Here is a 24,536-nt window from a genome sequence, read left to right on the forward strand (position 1 = left end):
AACAATAACACTATCCTAGGGCTGATGCTAACCCTAACCCTAACCCTAACACTACCCTAGGGCTGATGCTAACCCTAAACCTAACTCTAACACTATCCTAGAGCTGAGGCTAACCCTAACCCTAACACTATCCTACGGCTGATGCTAACCCCAACCCTAACACTAACACTCTGCTAAGGCTGATGCTAACCCTAACACTAACAATATCCCAGGCCTGATGATATCCCTAACCCTAAACCTAACACTATCCTAGGGCTGATGCTAACCCTAACCCTAATAATATCCTAGGGCTGATGCTAACCCTAACCCTCACCCTAACACTATCCTAGGGCTGATGCTAACCCTAACCCTAACCCTAACACTATCCTAGGGCTGATGCTAACCCTAACCCTAACCCTAACACTATCCTAGGGCTGATGCTAACCCTAACACTAACAATATCCTAGGCCTGATGATATCCATAACCCTAAACCTAACACTATCCTAGGGCTGATGTTAACCCTAACCCTAACCCTAACACTATCCTAGGGCTGATTCTAACCGTAACCCTAACACTATCCTAGGCCTGATGCTAACCCTAATCCTTACACTAACACTATCCTCGGGCTGATGCTAAACCTAACCCTAACCCTAACACTATTCTAGGGCTGATGCTAACCCTAACACTAATAATATCCTAGGGCTGATGCTAACCCTAACCCTAACCCTAACACTATCCTAGGGCTGATGCTCACCCTAACCCTAACCCTAACACTATCCTAGGGCTGATGCTAAGCCTAACCCTAATTCTAACACTATCCTAGGGCTGATGCTAACCCTAACCCTAACAATATCCTAGGCCTGATGATATCCCTAACCCTAAATCTAACACTATCCTAGGGCTGATGCTAACCCTAACCCTAACCCTAACACTATCCCAGGGCTGATTCTAACCATAACCCTAACACTATCCTAGGCCTGATGCTAACCCTATCCCTAACCCTAACACTCTCCTAGGGCTGAGGCTAACCCTAACACTAACACTATCCTAGGGCTGATGCTAACCCTAACCCTAACCCAAACACTATTCTAGGGTTGATGCTAACCCTAACCCTGACACTATCCTAGTGCTGATGCTAACCCTAACCCTAACCCTAACACTATCCTAGGCCTGATGCTAACCCTAACCCTTACCATAACACTATCCTAGGGCTGATGCTAAACCTAACCCTAACCCTAACACTATCCTAGGCCTGATGCTAACCCTAACCCTAACCCTAACACTCTCCTAGGGCTGATGCTAACCCTAACCCTAACACTATCCTAGGCCTGATGCTAACCCTAACCCTAACACTATCCTAGGGCTGATGCTAACCCTAACCCTAACCCTAACACTATCTTAGTTCTGATGCTATCCCTAACCCTAACCCTAACACTATCCTAGGGCTGATGCTAACCCTAACCCTAACACTATCCTAGGGCTGATGCTAACCCTAACCATCACACTACCCTAGGGCTGATGCTAACCCTAACCCTAACACTATCCTAGGGCTGATGCTAACCCTAACCCTAACCCTAACACTATCCTAGGACTGATTATAACCCTAACCCTAAAACTATCCTATTGCTGACGCTAAACCTAACCCTAACCCTAACACTGTCCTAGGGCTGATGCTAACCCAAACCCTAACACTATCCTAGGGCTGATGCTAATCCTAACCCTAACCCTAACACTATCCTAGGGCTGATGCTAACCCTAACCCTAACCCTAACACTATCCTAGAGCTGATGCTAACGCTAACCCTAACCCTAACCCTAACCCGAATACTATCCTAGGGCTGATGCTAACCCTAACCCTACCCCTAACACTATCCTAGGGCTGATGTTAATCCTAACACTAACACTATCCTAGGGCTGATGCTAACCCTAACCCTAACCCTAACACGATCCTAGGGCTGATGCTAACCCTAACCCTAACCCTAACACTATCCTAGAGCTGAGGCTAACCCTAACCCTGACACTATCCTACGGCTGATGCTAACCCCAACCCTAACACTAACACTATCCTAAGGCTGATGCTAACCCTAACACTAACAATATCCCAGGCCTGATGATATCCCTAACCCTAAACCTAACACTATCCTAGGGCTGATGCTAACCCTAACCCTAATAATATCCTAGGGCTGATGCTAACCCTAACACTCACCCTAACACTATCCTAGGGCTGATGCTAACCCTAACCCTAACCCTAACACTATCCTAGGGCTGATGCTAACCCTAACCCTAACCCTAACACTATCCTAGTGCTGATGCTAACCATAACACTAACATTATCCTAGGCCTGATGATATCCATAACCCTAAACCTAACACTATCCTAGGACTGATGTTAATGGTAAACCTAACCCTAACACTATCCTAGGGCTGATTCTAACCGTAACCCTAACACTATCCTAGGCCTGATGCTAACCCTAACCCTTACACTAACACTATCCTAGGGCTTATGCTAAACCTAACCCTAACCCTAACACTATTCTAGGGCTGATGCTAACCCTAACCCTAATAATATCCTAGGGCTGATGCTAACCCTAACCCTAACCCTAACACTATCTTAGGGCTGATGCTAACCCTAACCCTAACCCTAACACTATCCTAGGGCTGATGCTAACCCTAACCCTAACCCTAACACTATCCTAGTGCTGATGCTAACCCTAACACTAACAATATCCTAGGCCTGATGATATCCATAACCCTAAACCTAACACTATCCTAGGGCTGATGCTAACCCTAACCCTAACCCTTACACTATCCTAGGGCTGATTCTAACCGTAACTCTAACACTATCCTAGGCATGATGCTAACCCAAACCCTAACCCTAACACTATCCTAGGGATGATGCTAAACCTAACCATAACCCTAACACTATCCTAGGGCTGATGCTAACCCTATCCCTAACACTAACACTATCCTAGGGCGGATGCTAACACTAACCCTAACCCTAACACTATCCTAGGGCTGATGCTAAACCTAACACTAACACTATCCTAGGGCTGATGCTAACCCTAACCCTAACCCTAACACTATCCTAGGGCTGATGCTAACCCTAACCCTAACTCTAACACTATCTTAGTGCTGAGGCTATCCCTAACCCTAACACTATCCTACGGCTGATGCTAACCCTACCCTAACCCTAACACTATCCTAGGGTTGCTGCTAACCCTAACCCTAACACTATCCTAGGCCTGATGCTAACCCTAACCCTAACCCTAACACTATCCTAGGCCTGATGCTAACCCTATCCCTAACCCTAACACTCTCCTAGGGCTGAGGCTAACCTTAACCTTATCACTATCCTAGGGCTGATGCTAACCCTAACCCTAACCCAAACACTATCCTAGGGTTGATGCTAACCCTAACCCTGACACTATCCTAGGGCTGATGCTAACCCTAACCCTAACCCTAACACTATCCTAGGGCTGATGCTAACCCTAACCCTAACACTATCCTAGGCCTGATGCTAACCCTAACCCTAACCCTAACACTATCGTAGGGCTGGATCTAACCCTAACCCTAATCCTAACACTATCCTAGAGCTGATGCTAACCCTAACCCTAACCCTAACCCTAACCCTAACCCTAATACTATTCTAGGGCTGATGCTAACCCTAACCCTAACGTTAACACTATCCTAGGGCTGATGCTAACCCTAACACTAACACTATCCTAGGGCTGATGCTAACCCAAACCCTAACCCTACACTATTCTAGGGCTGATGCTAACACTAACCCTAACTCTAACACTATCCTAGGGCTGAGGTTAACCCTAACCCTAACACTATCCTACGGCTGATGCTAACCCTAACCCTAATCCTAACACTATCCTAAGGCTGAGGCTAACCCTAACACTAACACTATCCTAGGCCTGGTGCTAACCCTAACCCTAACCCTAACACTATTCTAGGACTGATGCTAACCCTAACCGTAATAATATCCTAGGGCTGATGCTAACCCTAACCCTAACCCTAACACTATCCTAGGGCTGATGCTAACCCTAACCCTAACCCTAACACTATCCTAGGGTTGATGCTAACCCTAACCCTAACCCTAACACTATCCTAGGGCTGATGCTAACCCTAAAACTAACAATATCCTAGGCCTGATGATATCCATAACCCTAAACCTAACACTATCCTAGGGCTGATGCTAACCCTAACCCTAACCCTAACACTATCCTAGGGCTGATTCTAACCGTAACCCTAACACTATCCTAGGCCTGATGCTAACCCTAACCCATACCCTAACACTATCCTAGGGCTGATGATAAACCTAACCCTAACCCTAACACTATTCTAGGGCTGATGCTAACCCTAACCCTAATAATATCCTAGGGCTGATGCTAACCCTAACCCTAACCCTAACACTATCCTAGGGCTGATGCTAACCCTAACCCTAACACTATCCTAGTGATGATGCTAACCCTAACACTAACAATATCCTAGGCCTGATGATATCCATAACCCTAAACCTAACACTATCCTAGGGCTGGTGCTAACCCTAACCCTAACCCTAACACTATCCTAGGGCTGATTCAAACCCTAACCCTAACCCTAACACTATCCTAGGCCTGATGCTAACCCTATCCCTAACCCTAACACTCTCCTGGGGCTGAGGCTAACCCTAACCTTAACACTATCCTAGGGCTGATGCTAACCCTAACCCTAACCCAAACACTATCCTAGGGTTGATGCTAACCCTAACCCTGACACTATCCTAGGGCTGATGCTAACCCTAACCCTAACCCTAACACTATCCTAGGGCTGCTGCTAACCCTAACCCTAACACTATCCTAGGCCTTATGCTAACCCTAACCCTAACCCTAACACTATCCTAGGCCTGATGCTAACCCTATCCCTAACCCTAACACTCTCCTAGGGCTGAGGCTAACCCTAACCTTAACACTATCCTAGGGCTGATGCTTACCCTAACCCTAACCCAAACACTATCCTAGGGTTGATGCTAACCCTAACCCTGACACTATCCTAGGGCTGATGCTAACCCTAACCCTAACCCTAACACTATCCTAGGGCTGATGCTAACCCTAACCCTAACACTATCCTAGGCCTGATGCTAACCCTAACCCTAACCCTAACACTATCGTAGGGCTGGATCTAACCCTAACCCTAATCCTAACACTATCCTAGAGCTGATGCTAACCCTAACCCTAACCCTACCCCTAACCCTAATACTATCCTAATGCTGATGCTAACCCTAACCCTAACGCTAACACTGTCCTAGGGCTGATGCTAACCCTAACACTAACACTATCCTAGGGCTGATGCTAACCCAAACCCTAACCCTACACTATCCTAGGGCTGATGCTAACACTAACCCTAACTCTAACACTATCCTAGGGCTGAGGCTAACCCTAACCCTAACACTATCCTACGGCTGATGCTAACCCTAACCCTAATCCTAACACTATCCTAAGGCTGAGGCTAACCCTAACACTAACACTATCCTAGGCCTGGTGCTAACCCTAACCCTAACCCTAACACTATTCTAGGACTGATGCTAACCCTAACCCTAATAATATCCTAGGGCTGATGCTAACCCTAACCCTAACCCTAACACTATCCTAGGGCTGATGCTAACCCTAACCCTAACCCTAACACTATCCTAGGGCTGATGCTAACCCTAACACTAACAATATCCTAGGCCTGATGATATCCATAACCCTAAACCTAACACTATCCTAGGGCTGATGCTAACCCTAACCCTAACCCTAACACTATCCTAGGGCTGATTCTAACCGTAACCCTAACACTATCCTAGGCCTGATGCTAACCCTAACCCTTACCCTAACACTATCCTAGGGCTGATGCTAAACCTAACCCTAACCCTAACACTATTCTAGGGGTGATGCTAACCCTAACCCTAATAATATCCTAGGGCTGATGCTAACCCTAACCCTAACCCTAACACTATCCTAGGGCTGATGCTAACCCTAACCCTAACACTATCCTAGGGATGATGCTAACCCTAACACTAACAATATCCTAGGCCTGATGATATCCATAACCCTAAACCTAACACTATCCTAGGGCTGGTGCTAACCCTAACCCTAACCCTAACACTATCCTAGGGCTGATTCAAACCCTAACCCTAACACTATCCTACGACTGATGCTAACCCTAACCCTTACCCTAACACTATCCTAGGGCTGATGCTAAACCTAACCATAACCCTAACACTATCCTAGGGCTGATGCTAACCCTATCCCTAACCCTAACACTATCCTAGGGCGGATGCTAACCCTAACCCTAACCCTAACACTATCCTAGGGCTGATGCTAACCCTAACACTAACACTATCCTAGGGCTGATGCTAACCCTAACCCTAACCCTAACACTATCCTAGGGCTGATGCTAACCCTAACCCTAACCCTAACACTATCCTAGGGCTAATGCTAACCCTAACCCTAACACTATCCTAGGGCTGATGCTAACCCTAACCCTAACCCTAACAGTATCCTAGGGCTGATGGTAACCCTAGCCCTAACACTATCCTAAGCCTGATGCTAACCCTAACCCTAACCCTAACACTATCCTAGGGCTGATGCTAACCCACACCCTAACACTATACTAGGCCTGATGATAACCCTAACCCTAACCCTAACACTATCCTAGGGCTGATGCTAACCCTAAACCTAACACTATCCTAGGGCTGATGCTAACCCTAACCCTAACCCTAAAATTATCCTAGGGCTGATGCTAACCCTAACGCTAACCCTAACACTATCCTTGAACTGATGCTAACCCTAACCCTAACCCTAACACTATCCTAGGCCTGATGATAACCCTAACCCTAACCCTAACACTATCCTAGGGTTTATGTTAACCCTAACCCTAACATTATCCTAGGGCTGATGCTAACCCTACCCCTAACACTATCCTAGGGCTGATGCAAACCCTAGCCCTCACACTATCCTAGGCCTGATGATAACCTTAACTTTAACCTTAACACTATCCTAGGGCTCATGCTAACCCTAACCCTAACCCTAACACTATCCTAGAGCTGATGCTAACCCTAACCCTAACACTATCCTAGGCCTGACGATAACCCTAACCCTAACCCTAACACTATCCTAGGGCTGATGCTAACCCTAACCCTAACACTATCCTAGGGCTGATGCTAACCCTAACGCTAACCCTAACACTATCCTTGAACTGATGCTAACCCTAACCCTAACCCTAACACTATCCTAGGCCTGATGATAACCCTAACCCTAACCCTAACACTATCCTAGGGTTTATGTTAACCCTAACCCTAACACTATCCTAGGGCTGATGCTAACCCTAACCCTAACCCTAACACTATCCTAGGGCGGATGCTAACCCTAACCCTAACCCTAACATTATCCTAGGGCTGATGCTAACCCTAACACTAACACTCTCCTAGGGCTGATGCTAACCCTAACCCTAACACTATCCTAGGCCTGATGCTAACCCTAACCCTAACACTATCCTAAATCTGATGCTAACACTAACCCTAACCCTAACACCATCCTAGGCCTGATGCTAACCCTATCCCTAACCCTAACACTCTCCTAGTGCTGAGGCTAACCCTAAACCTAACACTATCCTAGGGCTGATGCTAACCCTAACCCTAACCCTAACACTATCTTAGGGTTGATGCTAACCGTAACCCTAACACTATCCTAGGGCTGATGCTAACCCTAACCCTAACCCTAACACTATCCTAGGGCTGATGCTAACCCTAACACTAACACTATCCTAGGGCTGATGCTAACCATAACCCTAACCCTAACACTATCCTAGGGCTGATGCTAAACCTAACCCTAACACTATCCTAGGGCTGATGCTAACCCTAACCCTAACCCTAACACTATCGTAAGTCTGATGCTAACCCTAGCCCTCACACTATCCTAGGCCTGATGATAACCCTAACCCTAACCTTACCACTATCCTAGGGCTGATGCTAACCCTAACCCTAACCGTAAAACTATCCTAGAGCTGATGCTAACCCTAACCCTAACACTATCCTAGGCCTGATGATAACCCTAACCCTAACACTAACACTATCCTAGGGCTGATGCTAACCCTAACCCTAACACTATCCTAGGGCTGATGCTAACCCTAACCCTAACCCTAACACTATCCTAGGGCTGATGCTAACCCTAACGCTAAGCCTAACACTATCCTTGAACTGATGCTAACCCTAACCCTAACCCTAACACTATCCTAGGCCTGATGATAACCCTATCCCTAACCCTAACACTATCCTAGGGTTTATGTTAACCCTAACCCTAACACTATCCTAGGGCTGATGCTAACCCTAACCCTAACCCTAACACTATCCTAAGGCTGATGCTAACCCTAACACTAACACTATCCTAGGGCTGATGCTAACCCTAACCCTAACCCTAACACTATCCTAGGGCTGATGCTAACCCTAACCCTAACTCTAACACTATCTTAGGGCTGAGGCTAACCCTAACCCTAACACTATCCTAGGGCGGACGCTAACCCTAACCCTAACCCTAACACTATCCTATTGTTGATGCTAACCCTAACACTAACACTATCCTAGGGCTGATGCTAACCCTAACCCTAACCCTAACACTATCCTAGGGCTGATGCTAACCCTAACACTAACAATATCCTAGGCCTGATGATATCCATAACCCTAAACCTAACACTATCCTAGGGCTGATGCTAACCCTAACCCTAACCCTAACACTATCCTAGGGCTGATTCTAACCGTAACCCTAACACTATCCTAGGCCTGATGCTAACCCTAACCCTTACCCTAACACTATCCTAGGGCTGATGCTAAACCTAACCCTAACCCTAACACTATTCTAGGGGTGATGCTAACCCTAACCCTAATAATATCCTAGTGCTGATGCTAACCCTAACCCTAACCCTAACACTATCCTAGGGCTGATGCTAACCCTAACCCTAACACTATCCTAGGGATGATGCTAACCCTAACACTAACAATATCCTAGGCCTGATGATATCCATAACCCTAAACCTAACACTATCCTAGGGCTGGTGCTAACCCTAACCCTAACCCTAACACTATCCTAGGGCTGATTCAAACCCTAACCCTAACACTATCCTACGACTGATGCTAACCCTAACCCTTACCCTAACACTATCCTAGGGCTGATGCTAAACCTAACCATAACCCTAACACTATCCTAGGGCTGATGCTAACCCTATCCCTAACCCTAACACTATCCTAGGGCGGATGCTAACCCTAACCCTAACCCTAACACTATCCTAGGACTGATGCTAACCCTAACACTAACACTATCCTAGGGCTGATGCTAACCCTAACCCTAACCCTAACACTATCCTAGGGCTGATGCTAACCCTAACCCTAACCCTAACACTATCCTAGGGCTAATGCTAACCCTAACCCTAACACTATCCTAGGGCTGATGCTAACCCTAACCCTAACCCTAACAGTATCCTAGGGCTGATGGTAACCCTAGCCCTAACACTATCCTAGGCCTGATGCTAACCCTAACCCTAACCCTAACACTATCCTAGGGCTGATGCTAACCCTAACCCTAACACTATACTAGGCCTGATGATAACCCTAACCCTAACCCTAACACTATCCTAGGGCTGATGCTAACCCTAAACCTAACACTATCCTAGGGCTGATGCTAACCCTAACCCTAACCCTAAAATTATCCTAGGGCTGATGCTAACCCTAACGCTAACCCTAACACTATCCTTGAACTGATGCTAACCCTAACCCTAACCCTAACACTATCCTAGGCCTGATGATAACCCTAACCCTAACCCTAACACTATCCTAGGGTTTATGTTAACCCTAACCCTAACATTATCCTAGGGCTGATGCTAACCCTACCCCTAACACTATCCTAGGGCTGATGCAAACCCTAGCCCTCACACTATCCTAGGCCTGATGATAACCTTAACTTTAACCTTAACACTATCCTAGGGCTCATGCTAACCCTAACCCTAACCCTAACACTATCCTAGAGCTGATGCTAACCCTAACCCTAACACTATCCTAGGCCTGACGATAACCCTAACCCTAACCCTAACACTATCCTAGGGCTGATGCTAACCCTAACCCTAACACTATCCTAGGGCTGATGCTAACCCTAACGCTAACCCTAACACTATCCTTGAACTGATGCTAACCCTAACCCTAACCCTAACAATATCCTAGGCCTGATGATAACCCTAACCCTAACCCTAACACTATCCTAGGGTTTATGTTAACCCTAACCCTAACACTATCCTAGGGCTGATGCTAACCCTAACCCTAACCCTAACACTATCCTAGGGCGGATGCTAACCCTAACCCTAACCCTAACATTATCCTAGGGCTGATGCTAACCCTAACACTAACACTCTCCTAGGGCTGATGCTAACCCTAACCCTAACACTATCCTAGGCCTGATGCTAACCCTAACCCTAACACTATCCTAAATCTGATGCTAACACTAACCCTAACCCTAACACCATCATAGGCCTGATGCTAACCCTATCCCTAACCCTAACACTCTCCTAGTGCTGAGGCTAACCCTAAACCTAACACTATCCTAGGGCTGATGCTAACCCTAACCCTAACCCTAACACTATCTTAGGGTTGATGCTAACCGTAACCCTAACACTATCCTAGGGCTGATGCTAACCCTAACCCTAACCCTAACACTATCCTAGGGCTGATGCTAACCCTAACACTAACACTATCCTAGGGCTGATGCTAACCATAACCCTAACCCTAACACTATCCTAGGGCTGATGCTAAACCTAACCCTAACACTATCCTAGGGCTGATGCTAACCCTAACCCTAACCCTAACACTATCGTAAGTCTGATGCTAACCCTAGCCCTCACACTATCCTAGGCCTGATGATAACCCTAACCCTAACCTTACCACTATCCTAGGGCTGATGCTAACCCTAACCCTAACCGTAAAACTATCCTAGAGCTGATGCTAACCCTAACCCTAACACTATCCTAGGCCTGATGATAACCCTAACCCTAACACTAACACTATCCTAGGGCTGATGCTAACCCTAACCCTAACACTATCCTAGGGCTGATGCTAACCCTAACCCTAACCCTAACACTATCCTAGGGCTGATGCTAACCCTAACGCTAAGCCTAACACTATCCTTGAACTGATGCTAACCCTAACCCTAACCCTAACACTATCCTAGGCCTGATGATAACCCTATCCCTAACCCTAACACTATCCTAGGGTTTATGTTAACCCTAACCCTAACACTATCCTAGGGCTGATGCTAACCCTAACCCTAACCCTAACACTATCCTAGGGCTGATGCTAACCCTAACACTAACACTATCCTAGGGCTGATGCTAACCCTAACCCTAACCCTAACTCTATCCTAGGGCTGATGCTAACCCTAACCCTAACACTATTCTAGGCCTGATGCTAACCCTAAACCTAACACTTACACTATCCTAGGGCTGATGCTAACCCTAACACTAACCCTAACACTATCCTAGGTCTGATGCTAACCCTAAACCTAACACTATCCTAGGGCTGATGCTAACCCTAACCCTAACCCTAACACTATCCTAGGGCTGATGTTAACCCTAACCCTAACACTATCCTAGGGCTGATGCTAACCCTAACCCTAACCCTAACACTCTCCTAGGGCTGATGCTAACGGTAACCCTAACACTATCCTAGGGCTGATGCTAACCCTAACCCTAACACTATCCTAGGGTTGATGCTAACCCTAACCCTAACACTATCCTAGGGCTGATGCTTACCCTAACCCTAACCCTAACACTATCCTAGGCCTAATGCTAACCCTATCCCTAACCATAACACTCTCCTAGGGATGAGGCTAACCCTAACCCTAACACTATCCTAGGGCTGATGCTAACCCTAACCCTAACCTTAACACTCTCCTAGGACTGATGATAACCCTAACAAAAACTATCCTAGGGCTGACGCTAACCCTAACCCTAACCCTAACACTATCCTAGGGCTGATGCTAACCCTAACCCTAACACTATCCTAGGGCTGATGCTAACCCTAACCCTAACCCTAACACTATCCTAGGGCTGATGCTAACCCTAACCCTAACCCTAACACTATCCTAGAGCTGATGCTAACCCTAACCCTAACCCTAACACTATCCTAGGGTTTATGTTAACCCTAACCCTAACACTATCCTACGGCTGATGTTAACCCTAACCCTAACCCTAACACTATCCTAGGGCTGATTCTAACCGTAACCCTAACACTATCCTAGGCCTGATGCTAACCCTAACCCTTACACTAACACAATCCTAGGGCTGATGCTAAACCTAACCCTAACCCTAACACTGTTCTAGGGCTGATGCTAACCCTAACCCTAATAATATCCTAGGGCTGATGCTAACCCTAACCCTAACCCTAACACTATCTTAGGGCTGATGCTAACCCTAACCCTAACACTAACACTATCCTAGGGCTGATGCTAACCCTAACCCTAACCCTAACACTATCCTAGGGCTGATGCTAACCCTAACACTAACAATATCCTAGGCCTGATGATATCCATAACCCTAAACCTAACACTATCCTAGGGCTGATGCTAACCCTAACCCTAACCCTTACACTATCCTAGGGCTGATTCTAACCGTAACTCTAACACTATCCTAGGCATGATGCTAACCCAAACCCTAACCCTAACACTATCCTAGGGCTGATGCTAAACCTAACCATAACCCTAACACTATCCTAGGGCTGATGCTAACCCTATCCCTAACCCTAACACTATCCTAGGGCGGATGCTAACCCTAACCCTAACGCTAACACTATCCTAGGGCTGATGCTAAACCTAACACTAAAACTATCCTAGGGCTGATGCTAACCCTAACCCTAACCCTAACACTATCCTAGGGCTGATGCTAACCCTAACCCTAACTCTAACACTATCTTAGGGCTGAGGCTAACCCTAACCCTAACACTATCCTACGGCTGATGCTAACCCTAACCCTAACGCTAACACTATCCTAGGGCTGCTGCTAACCCTAACCCTAACACTATCCTAGGGCTGATGCTAACCCTAACGCTAAGCCTAACACTATCCTTGAACTGATGCTAACCCTAACCCTAACCCTAACACTCTCCTAGGCCTGATGATAACCCTAACCCTAACCCTAACACTATCCTAGGGTTTATGTTAACCCTAACCCTAACACTATCCTAGGGCTGATGCTAACCCTAACCCTAACCCTAACACTATCCTAGGGATGATGCTAACCCTAACACTAACACTATCCTAGGGCTGATGCTAACCCTAACCCTAACCCTAACACTATCCTAGGGCTGATGCTAACCCTAACCCTAACTCTAACACTATCTTAGGGCTGAGGCTAACCCTAACCCTAACACTATCCTAGGGCGGACGCTAACCCTAACCCTAACCCTAACACTATCCTAGGGCTGATGCTAACCCTAACACTAACACTATCCTAGGGCTGATGCTAACCCTAACCCTAACCCTAACTCTATCCTAGGGCTGATGCTAACCCTAACCCTAACACTATTCTAGGCCTGATGCTAACCCTAAACCTAACACTTACACTATCCTAGGGCTGATGCTAACCCTAACACTAACCCTAACACTATCCTAGGGCTGATGCTAACCCTAAACCTAACACTATCCTAGGGCTGATGCTAACCCTAACCCTAACCCTAACACTATCCTAGGGCTGATGTTAACCCTAACCCTAACACTATCCTAGGGCTGATGCTAACCCTAACCCTAACCCTAACACTCTCCTAGGGCTGATGCTAACGGTAACCCTAACACTATCCTAGGGCTGATGCTAACCCTAACCCTAACACTATCCTAGGGTTGATGCTAACCCTAACCCTAACACTATCCTAGGGCTGATGCTTACCCTAACCCTAACCCTAACACTATCCTAGGCCTAATGCTAACCCTATCCCTAACCATAACACTCTCCTAGGGATGAGGCTAACCCTAACCCTAACACTATCCTAGGGCTGATGCTAACCCTAACCCTAACCTTAACACTCTCCTAGGACTGATGATAACCCTAACCCTAAAACTATCCTAGGGCTGACGCTAACCCTAACCCTAACCCTAACACTATCCTAGGGCTGATGCTAACCCTAACCCTAACACTATCCTAGGGCTGATGCTAACCCTAACCCTAACCCTAACACTATCCTAGGGCTGATGCTAACCCTAACCCTAACCCTAACACTATCCTAGAGCTGATGCTAACCCTAACCCTAACCCTAACACTATCCTAGGGTTTATGTTAACCCTAACCCTAACACTATCCTACGGCTGATGTTAACCCTAACCCTAACCCTAACACTATCCTAGGGCTGATTCTAACCGTAACCCTAACACTATCCTAGGCCTGATGCTAACCCTAACCCTTACACTAACACTATCCTAGGGCTGATGCTAAACCTAACCCTAACCCTAACACTGTTCTAGGGCTGATGCTAACCCTAACCCTAATAATATCCTAGGGCTGATGCTAACCCTAACCCTAACCCTAACACTATCTTAGGGCTGATGCTAACCCTAACCCTAACACTAACACTATCCTAGGGCTGATGCTAACCCTAACCCTAACCCTAACACTATCCTAGGGCTGATGCTAACCCTAACACTAACAATATCCTAGGCCTGATGATATCCATAACCCTAAACCTAACACTATCCTAGGGCTGATGCTAACCCTAACCCTAACCCTTACACTATCCTAGGGCTGATTCTAACCGTAACTCTAACACTATCCTAGGCATGATGCTAACCCAAACCCTAACCCTAACACTATCCTAGGGCTGATGCTAAACCTAACCATAACCCTAACACTATCCTAGGGCTGATGCTAACCCTATCCCTAACCCTAACACTATCCTAGGGCGGATGCTAACCCTAACCCTAACCCTAACACTATCCTAGGGCTGATGCTAAACCTAACACTAACACTATCCTAGGGCTGATGCTAACCCTAACCCTAACCCTAACACTATCCTAGGGCTGATGCTAACCCTAACCCTAACTCTAACACTATCTTAGGGCTGAGGCTAACCCTAACCCTAACACTATCCTACGGCTGATGCTAACCCTAACCCTAACCCTAACACTATCCTAGGGCTGCTGCTAACCCTAACCCTAACACTATCCTAGGCCTGATGCTAACCCTAACCCTAACCCTAACACTATCCTAGGCCTGATGCTAACCCTATCCCTAACCCTAACCCTCTCCTAGGGCTGAGGCTAACCCTAACCCTAACACTATCCTAGGGCTGATGCTAACCCTAACCCTAACCCAAACACTATCCTAGGGTTGATGATAACCCTAACCCTGACACTATCCTAGTGCTGATGCTAACCCTAACCCTAATCCTAACACTATCCTAGGGCTGATGCTAACCCTAACCCTAACACTATCCTAGGCCTGATGCTAACCCTAACCCTAACCCTAACACTATCGTAGGGCTGGCTCTAACCCTAACCCTAATCCTAACACTATCCTAGAGCTGATGCTAACCCTAACCCTAACCCTAATACTATCCTAGGGCTGATGCTAACCCTAACCCTAACGCTAACACTATCCTAGGGCTGATGCTAACCCTAACGCTAACCCTAACACTATCCTTGAACTGATGCTAACCCTAACCCTAACCCTAACACTATCCTAGGCCTGATGATAACCCTAAACCTAACCCTAACACTATCCTAGGGTTTATGTTAACCCTAACCCTAACACTATCCTAGGGCTGATGCTAACCCTAACCCTAACCCTAACACTATCCTAGGGCGGATGCTAACCCTAACCCTAACCCTAACATTATCCTAGGGCTGATGCTAACCCTAACACTAACACTCTCCTATGGCTGATGCTAACCCTAACCCTAACACTATCCTAGGCCTGATGCTAACCCTAACCCTAACACTATCCTAAAGCTGATGCTAACCCTAACCCTAACCCTAACACCATCCTAGGCCTGATGCTAACCCTATCCCTAACCCTAACACTCTCCTAGTGCTGAGGCTAACCCTAAACCTAACACTATCCTAGGGCTGATGCTAACCCTAACCCTAACCCTAACACTATCTTAGGGTTGATGCTAACCGTAACCCTAACACTATCCTAGGGCTGATGCTAACCCTAACCCTAACCCTAACACTATCCTAGGGCTGATGCTAACCCTAACACTAACACTATCCTAGGGCTGATGCTAACCATAACCCTAACCCTAACACTATCCTAGGGCTGATGCTAAACCTAACCCTAACACTATCCTAGGGCTGATGCTAACCCTAACCCTAACCCTAACACTATCGTAAGTCTGATGCTAACCCTAGCCCTCACACTATCCTAGGCCTGATGATAACCCTAACCCTAACATTAACACTATCCTAGGGCTGATGCTAACCGTAACCCTAACCCTAACACTATCCTAGGGCTGATGCTAACCCTAACCCTAACACTATCCTAGGGATGATGCTAACCCTAACACTAACAATATCCTAGGCCTGATGATATCCATAACCCTAAACCTAACACTATCCTAGGGCTGGTGCTAACCCTAACCCTAACCCTAACACTATCCTAGGGCTGATTCAAACCCTAACCCTAACACTATCCTACGACTGATGCTAACCCTAACCCTTACACTAACACTATCCTAGAGTTGATGCTAAACGTAACCCTAACACTATCCTAGGCCTGACGATAACCCTAACCCTAACCCTAACACTATCCTAGGGCTGATGCTAACCCTAACCCTAACACTATCCTAGGGCTGATGCTAACCCTAACGCTAACCCTAACACTATCCTTGAACTGATGCTAACCCTAACCCTAACCCTAACACTATCCTAGGCATGATGATAACCCTAACCCTAACCCTAACACTATCCTAGGGTTTATGTTAACCCTAACCCTAACACTATCCTAGGGCTGATGCTAACCCTAACCCTAACCCTAACCCTAACACTATCCTAGGGCTGATGCTAACCCTAACACTAACCCTAACATTATCCTAGGGCTGATGCTAACCCTAACACTAACACTCTCCTAGGGCTGATGCTAACCCTAACCCTAACACTATCCTAGGCCTGATGCTAACCCTAACCCTAACACCATCCTAGGCCTGATGCTAACCCTATCCCTAACCCTAACACTCTCCTAGTGCTGAGGCTAACCCTAAACCTAACACTATCCTAGGGCTGATGCTAACCCTAACCCTAACCCTAACACTATCTTAGGGTTGATGCTAACCGTAACCCTAACACTATCCTAGGGCTGATGCTAACCCTAACCCTAACCCTAACACTATCCTAGGGCTGATGCTAACCCTAACACTAACACTATCCTAGGGCTGATGCTAACCATAACCCTAACCCTAACACTATCCTAGGGCTGATGCTAAACCTAACCCTAACACTATCCTAGGGCTGATGATAACCCTAACCCTAACCCTAACACTATCGTAAGTCTGATGCTAACCCTAGCCCTCACACTATCCTAGGCCTGATGATAACCCTAACCCTAACATTAACACTATCCTAGGGCTGATGCTAACCCTAACCCTAACCCTAAAACTATCCTAGAGCTGATGCTAACCCTAACCCTAACACTATGCTAGGCCTGATGATAACCCTAACCCTAACCCTAACACTATCCTAGGGCTGATGCTAACCCTAACCCTAACACTATCCTAGGGCTGATGCTAACCCTAACCATAACCCTAACACTATCCTAGGGCTGATGCTAACCCTAACGCTAAGCCTAACACTATCCTTGAACTGATGCTAACCCTAACCCTAACCCTAACACTCTCCTAGGCCTGATGATAACCCTAACCCTAACCCTAACACTATCCTAGGGTTTATGTTAACCCTAACCCTAACACTATCCTAGGGCTGATGCTAACCCTAAACCTAACCCTAACACTATCCTAGGGATGATGCTAACCCTAACCCTAACACTATCCTAGGGCTAATGCTAACCCTAACCCTAACCCTAACACTATCCTAGGGCTGATGCTAACCCTAACCCTAACTCTAACACTATCTTAGGGCTGAGGCTAACCCTAACCCTAACACTATCCTAGGGCGGACGCTAACCCTAACCCTAACCCTAACACTATCCTAGGGCTGATGCTAACCCTAACACTAACACTATCCTAGGGCTGATGCTAACCCTAACCCTAACACTATTCTAGGCCTGATGCTAACCCTAAACCGTAACCCTAACACTATCCTAGGCCTGATGCTAACCCTAACCCTAACACTATCCTAGGGTTGATGCTAACCCTAACCCTAACACTATCCTAGGGCTGATGCTTACCCTAACCCTAACCCTAACACTATCCTAGGCCTGATGCTAACCCTATCCCTAACCATAACACTCTCCTAGGGATGAGGCTAACCCTAACCCTAACACTATCCTAGGGCTGATGCTAACCCTAACCCTAACCCTAACACTATCCTAGGACTGATGCTAACCCTAACCCTAAAACTATCCTAGGGCTGACGCTAACCCTAACCCTAACCCTAACACTATCCTAGGGCTGATGCTAACCCTAACACTAACACTATCCTAGGGCTGATGCTAACCCTAACCCTAACCCTAACACTATCCTAGGGCTGATGCTAACCCTAACCCTAATCCTAACACTATCCTAGAGCTGATGCTAACGCTAACCCTAACCCTAACCCTAACCCGAATACTATCCTAGGGCTGATGCTAACCCTAACCCTACCCCTAACACTATCCTAGGGCTGATGTTAATCCTAACACTAACACTATCCTAGGGCTGATGCTAACCCTAACCCTAACCCTAGCACTACCCTAGGGCTGATGCTAACCCTAACCCTAACTCTAACACTATCCTAGAGCTGAGGCTAACCCTAACCCTAACACTATCCTACGGCTGATGCTAACCCCAACCCTAACACTAACACTATCCTAAGGCTGATGCTAACCCTAACACTAACAATATCCCAGGCCTGATGATATCCCTAACCCTAAACCTAACACTATCCTAGGGCTGATGCTAACCCTAACCCTAATAATATCCTAGGGCTGATGCTAACCCTAACCCTCACCCTAACACTATCCTAGGGCTGATGCTAACCCTAACCCTAACCCTAACACTAGCCTAGGGCTGATGCTAACCCTAACCCTAACCCTAACACTATCCTAGGGCTGATGCTAACCCTAACACTAACAATATCCTAGGCCTGATGATATCCATAACCCTAAACCTAACACTATCCTAGGGCTGATGTTAACCCTAACCCTAACCCTAACACTATCCTAGGGCTGATTCTAACCGGAACCCTAACACTATCCTAGGCCTGATGCTAACCCTAACCCTTACACCAACACTATCCTAGGGCTGATGCTAAACCTAACCCTAACCCTAACACTATTCTAGGGCTGATGCTAACCCTAACCCTAATAATATCCTAGGGCTGATGCTAACCCTAACCCTAACCCTAACACTATCTTAGAGCTGATGCTAACCCTAACCCTAACACTAACACTATCCTAGGGCTGATGCTAACCCTAACCATAACCCTAACACTATCCTAGGGCTGATGCTAACCCTAACACTAACAATATCCTAGGCCTGATGATATCCATAACCCTAAACCTAACACTATCCTAGGGCTGATGCTAACCCTAACCCTAAACCTTACACTATCATAGGGCTGATTCTAACCGTAACTCTAACACTATCCTAGGCATGATGCTAACCCAAACCCTAACCCTAACACTATCCTAGGGCTGATGCTAAACCTAACCATAACCCTAACACTATCCTAGGGCTGATGCTAACCCTATCCCTAACCCTAACACTATCCTAGGGCGGATGCTAACCCTAACCCTAACCCTAACACTATCCTAGGGCTGATGCTAAACCTAACACTAACACTATCCTAGGGCTGATGCTAACCCTAACCCTAACCCTAACACTATCCTAGGGCTGATGCTAACCCTAACCCTAACTCTAACACTATCTTAGGGCTGAGGCTAACCCTAACCCTAACACTATCCTACGGCTGATGCTAACCCTAACCCTAACCCTAACACTATCCTAGGGCTGCTGCTAACCCTAACCCTAACACTATCCTAGGCCTGATGCTAACCCTAACCCTAACCCTAACACTATCCTAGGCCTGATGCTAACCCTATCCCTAACCCTAACACTCTCCTAGGGCTGAGGCTAACCCTAACCCTAACACTATCCTAGGGCTGATGCTAACCCTAACCCTAACCCAAACACTATCCTAGGGTTGATGCTAACCCTAACCCTGACACTGTCCTAGGGCTGATGCTAACCCTAACCCTACCCCTAACACTATCCTAGGGCTGATGCTAACCCTAACCCTAACACTATCCTAGGCCTGATGCCAACCCTAACCCTAACCCTAACACTATCGTAGGGCTGGCTCTAACCCTAAACCTAATCTTAACACTATCCTAGACCTGATGCTAACCCTAACCCTAACCCTAATACTATCCTAGGGCTGATGCTAACCCTAACCCTAACGCTAACACTATCCTAGGGCTGATGCTAACCCTAACACTAACACTATCCTAGGGCTGATGCTAACCCAAACCCTAACCCTACACTATCCTAGGGCTGATGCTAACACTAACCCTAACTCTAACACTATCCTAGGGCTGAGGCTAACCCTAACCCTAACACTATCCTACGGCTGATGCTAACCCTAACCCTAATCCTAACACTATCCTAAGGCTGAGGCTAACCCTAACACTAACACTATCCTAGGCCTGGTGCTAACCCTAACCCTAACCCTAACACTATTCTAGGACTGATGCTAACCCTAACCCTAATAATATCCTATGGTTGATGCTAACCCTAACCCTAACCCTAACACTATCCCAGGGCTGATGCTAACCCTAAACCTAACCCTAACACTATCCTAGGGCTGATGCTAACCCTAACCCTAACCCTAACACTATCCTAGGGCTGATGCTAACCCTAACACTAACAATATCCTAGGCCTGATGATATCCATAACCCTAAACCTAACACTATCCTAGGGCTGATGCTAACCCTAACCCTAACCCTAACACTATCCTAGGGCTGATTCTAACCGTAACCCTAACACTATCCTAGGCCTGACGCTAACCCTAACCCTTACCCTAACACTATCCTAGGGCTGATGATAAACCTAACCCTAACCCTAACACTATCCTAGGGCTGATGCTAACCCTATCCCTAACCCTAACACTATCCTAGGGCGGATGCTAACCCTAACCCTAACCCTAACACTATCCTAGGGCTGATGCTAACCCTAACACTAACACTATCCTAGGGCTGATGCTAACCCTAACCCTAACCCTAACACTATCCTAGGGCTGATGCTAACCCTAACCCTAACTCTAACACTATCTTAGGGCTGAGGCTAACCCTAACCCTAACACTATCCTAAGGCTGATGCTAACCCTAACCCTAACCCTAACACTATCCTAGGGCTAATGCTAACCCTAACCCTATCAATATCCTAGGGCTGATGCTAACCCTAACCCTAACCCTAACACTATCCTAGGGCTGATGGTAACCCTAGCCCTAACACTATCCTAGGCCTGATGCTAACCCTAACCCTAACCCTAACACTATCCTAGGGCTGATGCTAACCCTAACCCTAACACTATCCTAGGCCTGATGATAACCCTAACCCTAACCCTAAGACTATCCTAGGGCTGATGCTAACCCTAACCCTAACACTATCCTAGGGCTGATGCTAACCCTAACCCTAACCCTAAAATTATCCTAGGGCTGATGCTAACCCTATCGCTAACCCTAACACTATCCTTGAACTGATGCTAACCCTAACCCTAAACCTAACACTATCCTAGGCCTGATGATAACCCTAACCCTAACCCTAACACTATCCTAGGGTTTATGTTAACCCTAACCCTAACATTATCCTAGGGCTGATGCTAACCCTAACCCTAACACTATCCTAGGGCTGATGCTAACCCTAACCCTAACCCTAACACTATCCTAAGTCTGATGCTAACCCTAGCCCTCACACTATCCTAGGCCTGATGATAACCTTAACTTTAACCTTAACACTATCCTAGGGCTCATGCTAACCCTAACCCTAACCTTAACACTATCCTAGAGCTGATGCTAACCCTAACCCTAACACTATCCTAGGCCTGACGATAACCCTAACCCTAACCCTAACACTATCCTAGGGCTGATGCTAACCCTAACCCTAACAGTATCCTAGGGATGATGCTAACCCTAACGCTAACCCTAACACTATCCTTGAACTGATGCTAACCCTAACCCTAACCCTAACACTATCCTAGGCCTGATGATAACCCTAACCCTAACCCTAACACTATCCTAGGGTTTATGTTAACCCTAACCCTAACACTATCCTAGGGCTGATGCTAACCCTAACCCTAACCCTAACACTATCCTAGGGCGGATGCTAACCCTAACCCTAACCCTAACATTATCCTAGGGCTGATGCTAACCCTAACACTAACACTCTCCTAGGGCTGATGCTAACCCTAACCCTAACACTATACTAGGCCTGATGCTAACCCTAACCCTAACACTATCCTAAAGCTGATGCTAACGCTAACCCTAACCCTAACACCATCCTAGGCCTGATGCTAACCCTATCCCTAACCCTAACACTCTCCTAGTGCTGAGGCTTACCCTAATACTAACACTATCCTAGGGCTGATGCTAACCCTAACCCTAACCCTAACACTATCTTAGGGTTGATGCTAACCGTAACCCTAACACTATCCTAGGGCTGATGCTAACCCTAACCCTAACCCTAACACTATCCTAGGGCTGATGCTAACCCTAACACTAACACTATCCTAGGGCTGATGCTAACCATAACCCTAACCCTAACACTATCCTAGGGCTGATGCTAAACCTAACCCTAACACTATCCTAGGGCTGATGCTAACCCTAACCCTAACCCTAACACTATCGTAAGTCTGATGCTAACCCTAGCCCTCACACTATCCTAGGCCTGATGATAACCCTAACCCTAACATTAACACTATCCTAGGGCTGATGCTAACCCTAACCCTAACCCTAAAACTATCCTAGAGCTGATGCTAACCCTAACCATAACACTATCCTAGGCCTGATGATAACCCTAACCCTAACCCTAACACTATCCTAGGGCTGATGCTAACCCTAACCCTAACAGTATCCTAGGGCTGATGCTAACCCTAACCCTAACCCTAACACTATCCTAGGGCTGATGCTAACCCTAACGCTAAGCCTAACACTATCCTTGAACTGATGCTAACCCTAACCCTAACCCTAACACTATCCTAGGCCTGATGATAACCCTAACCCTAACCCTAACACTATCCTAGGGTTTATGTTAACCCTAACCCTAACACTATCCTAGGGCTGATGCTAACCCTAACCCTAACCCTAACACTATCCTAGGGCTGATGCTAACCCTAACACTAACACTATCCTAGGGCTGATGCTAACCCTAACACTAACCCTAACACTATCCTAGGGCTGATGCTAACCCTAACCCTAACTCTAACACTATCTTAGGGCTGAGGCTAACCCTAACCCTAACACTATCCTAGGGCGGACGCTAACCCTAACCCTAACCCTAACACTATCCTAGGGCTGATGCTAACCCTAACACTAACACTATCCTAGGGCTGATGCTAACCCTAACCCTAACCCTAACACTATCCTAGGGCTGATGCTAACCCTAACCCTAACACTATTCTAGGCCTGATGCTAACCCTAAACCTAACACTTACACTATCCTAGGGCTGATGCTAACCCTAACCCTAACCCTAACACTATCCTAGGTCTGATGCTAACCCTAAACCTAACACTTTCCTAGGGCTGATGCTAACCCTAACCCTAACCCTAACACTATCCTAGGGCTGATGTTAACCCTAACCCTAACACTATCCTAGGGCTGATGCTAACCCTAACCCTAACCCTAACACTCTCCTAGGGCTGATGCTAACCGTAACCCTAACACTCTCCTAGGCCTGATGCTAACCCTAACCCTAACACTATCCTAGGGTTGATGCTAACCCTAACCCTAACACTATCCTAGGGCTGATGCTTACCCTAACCCTAACCCTAAAACTATCCTAGGCGGATGCTAACCCTATCCCTAACCATAACACTCTCCTAGGGCTGAGGCTAACCCTAACCCTAACACTATCCTAGGGCTGATGCTAACCCTAACCATAACCCTAACACTATCCTAGGGTTGATGCTAACCCTAACACTAACACTATCCTAGGGCTGATGCTAACCCTAACCCTAACAAAACACTATCCTAGGGCTGATGCTAACCCTAACCCTAACACCATCCTAGGGCTGATGCTAACCATAACCCTAACCCTAACACTATCCTAGGGCTGATGCTAACCCTAACCCTAACACTATCCTAGGGCTGATGCTAACCCTAACCCTAACACTATCCTAGGGCTGATGCTAACCCTAACCCT

The sequence above is a fragment of the Lemur catta genome, chromosome 18 (assembly GCF_020740605.2).
Source record: "Lemur catta isolate mLemCat1 chromosome 18, mLemCat1.pri, whole genome shotgun sequence".
Classification (NCBI taxonomy): domain Eukaryota; kingdom Metazoa; phylum Chordata; class Mammalia; order Primates; family Lemuridae; genus Lemur; species Lemur catta.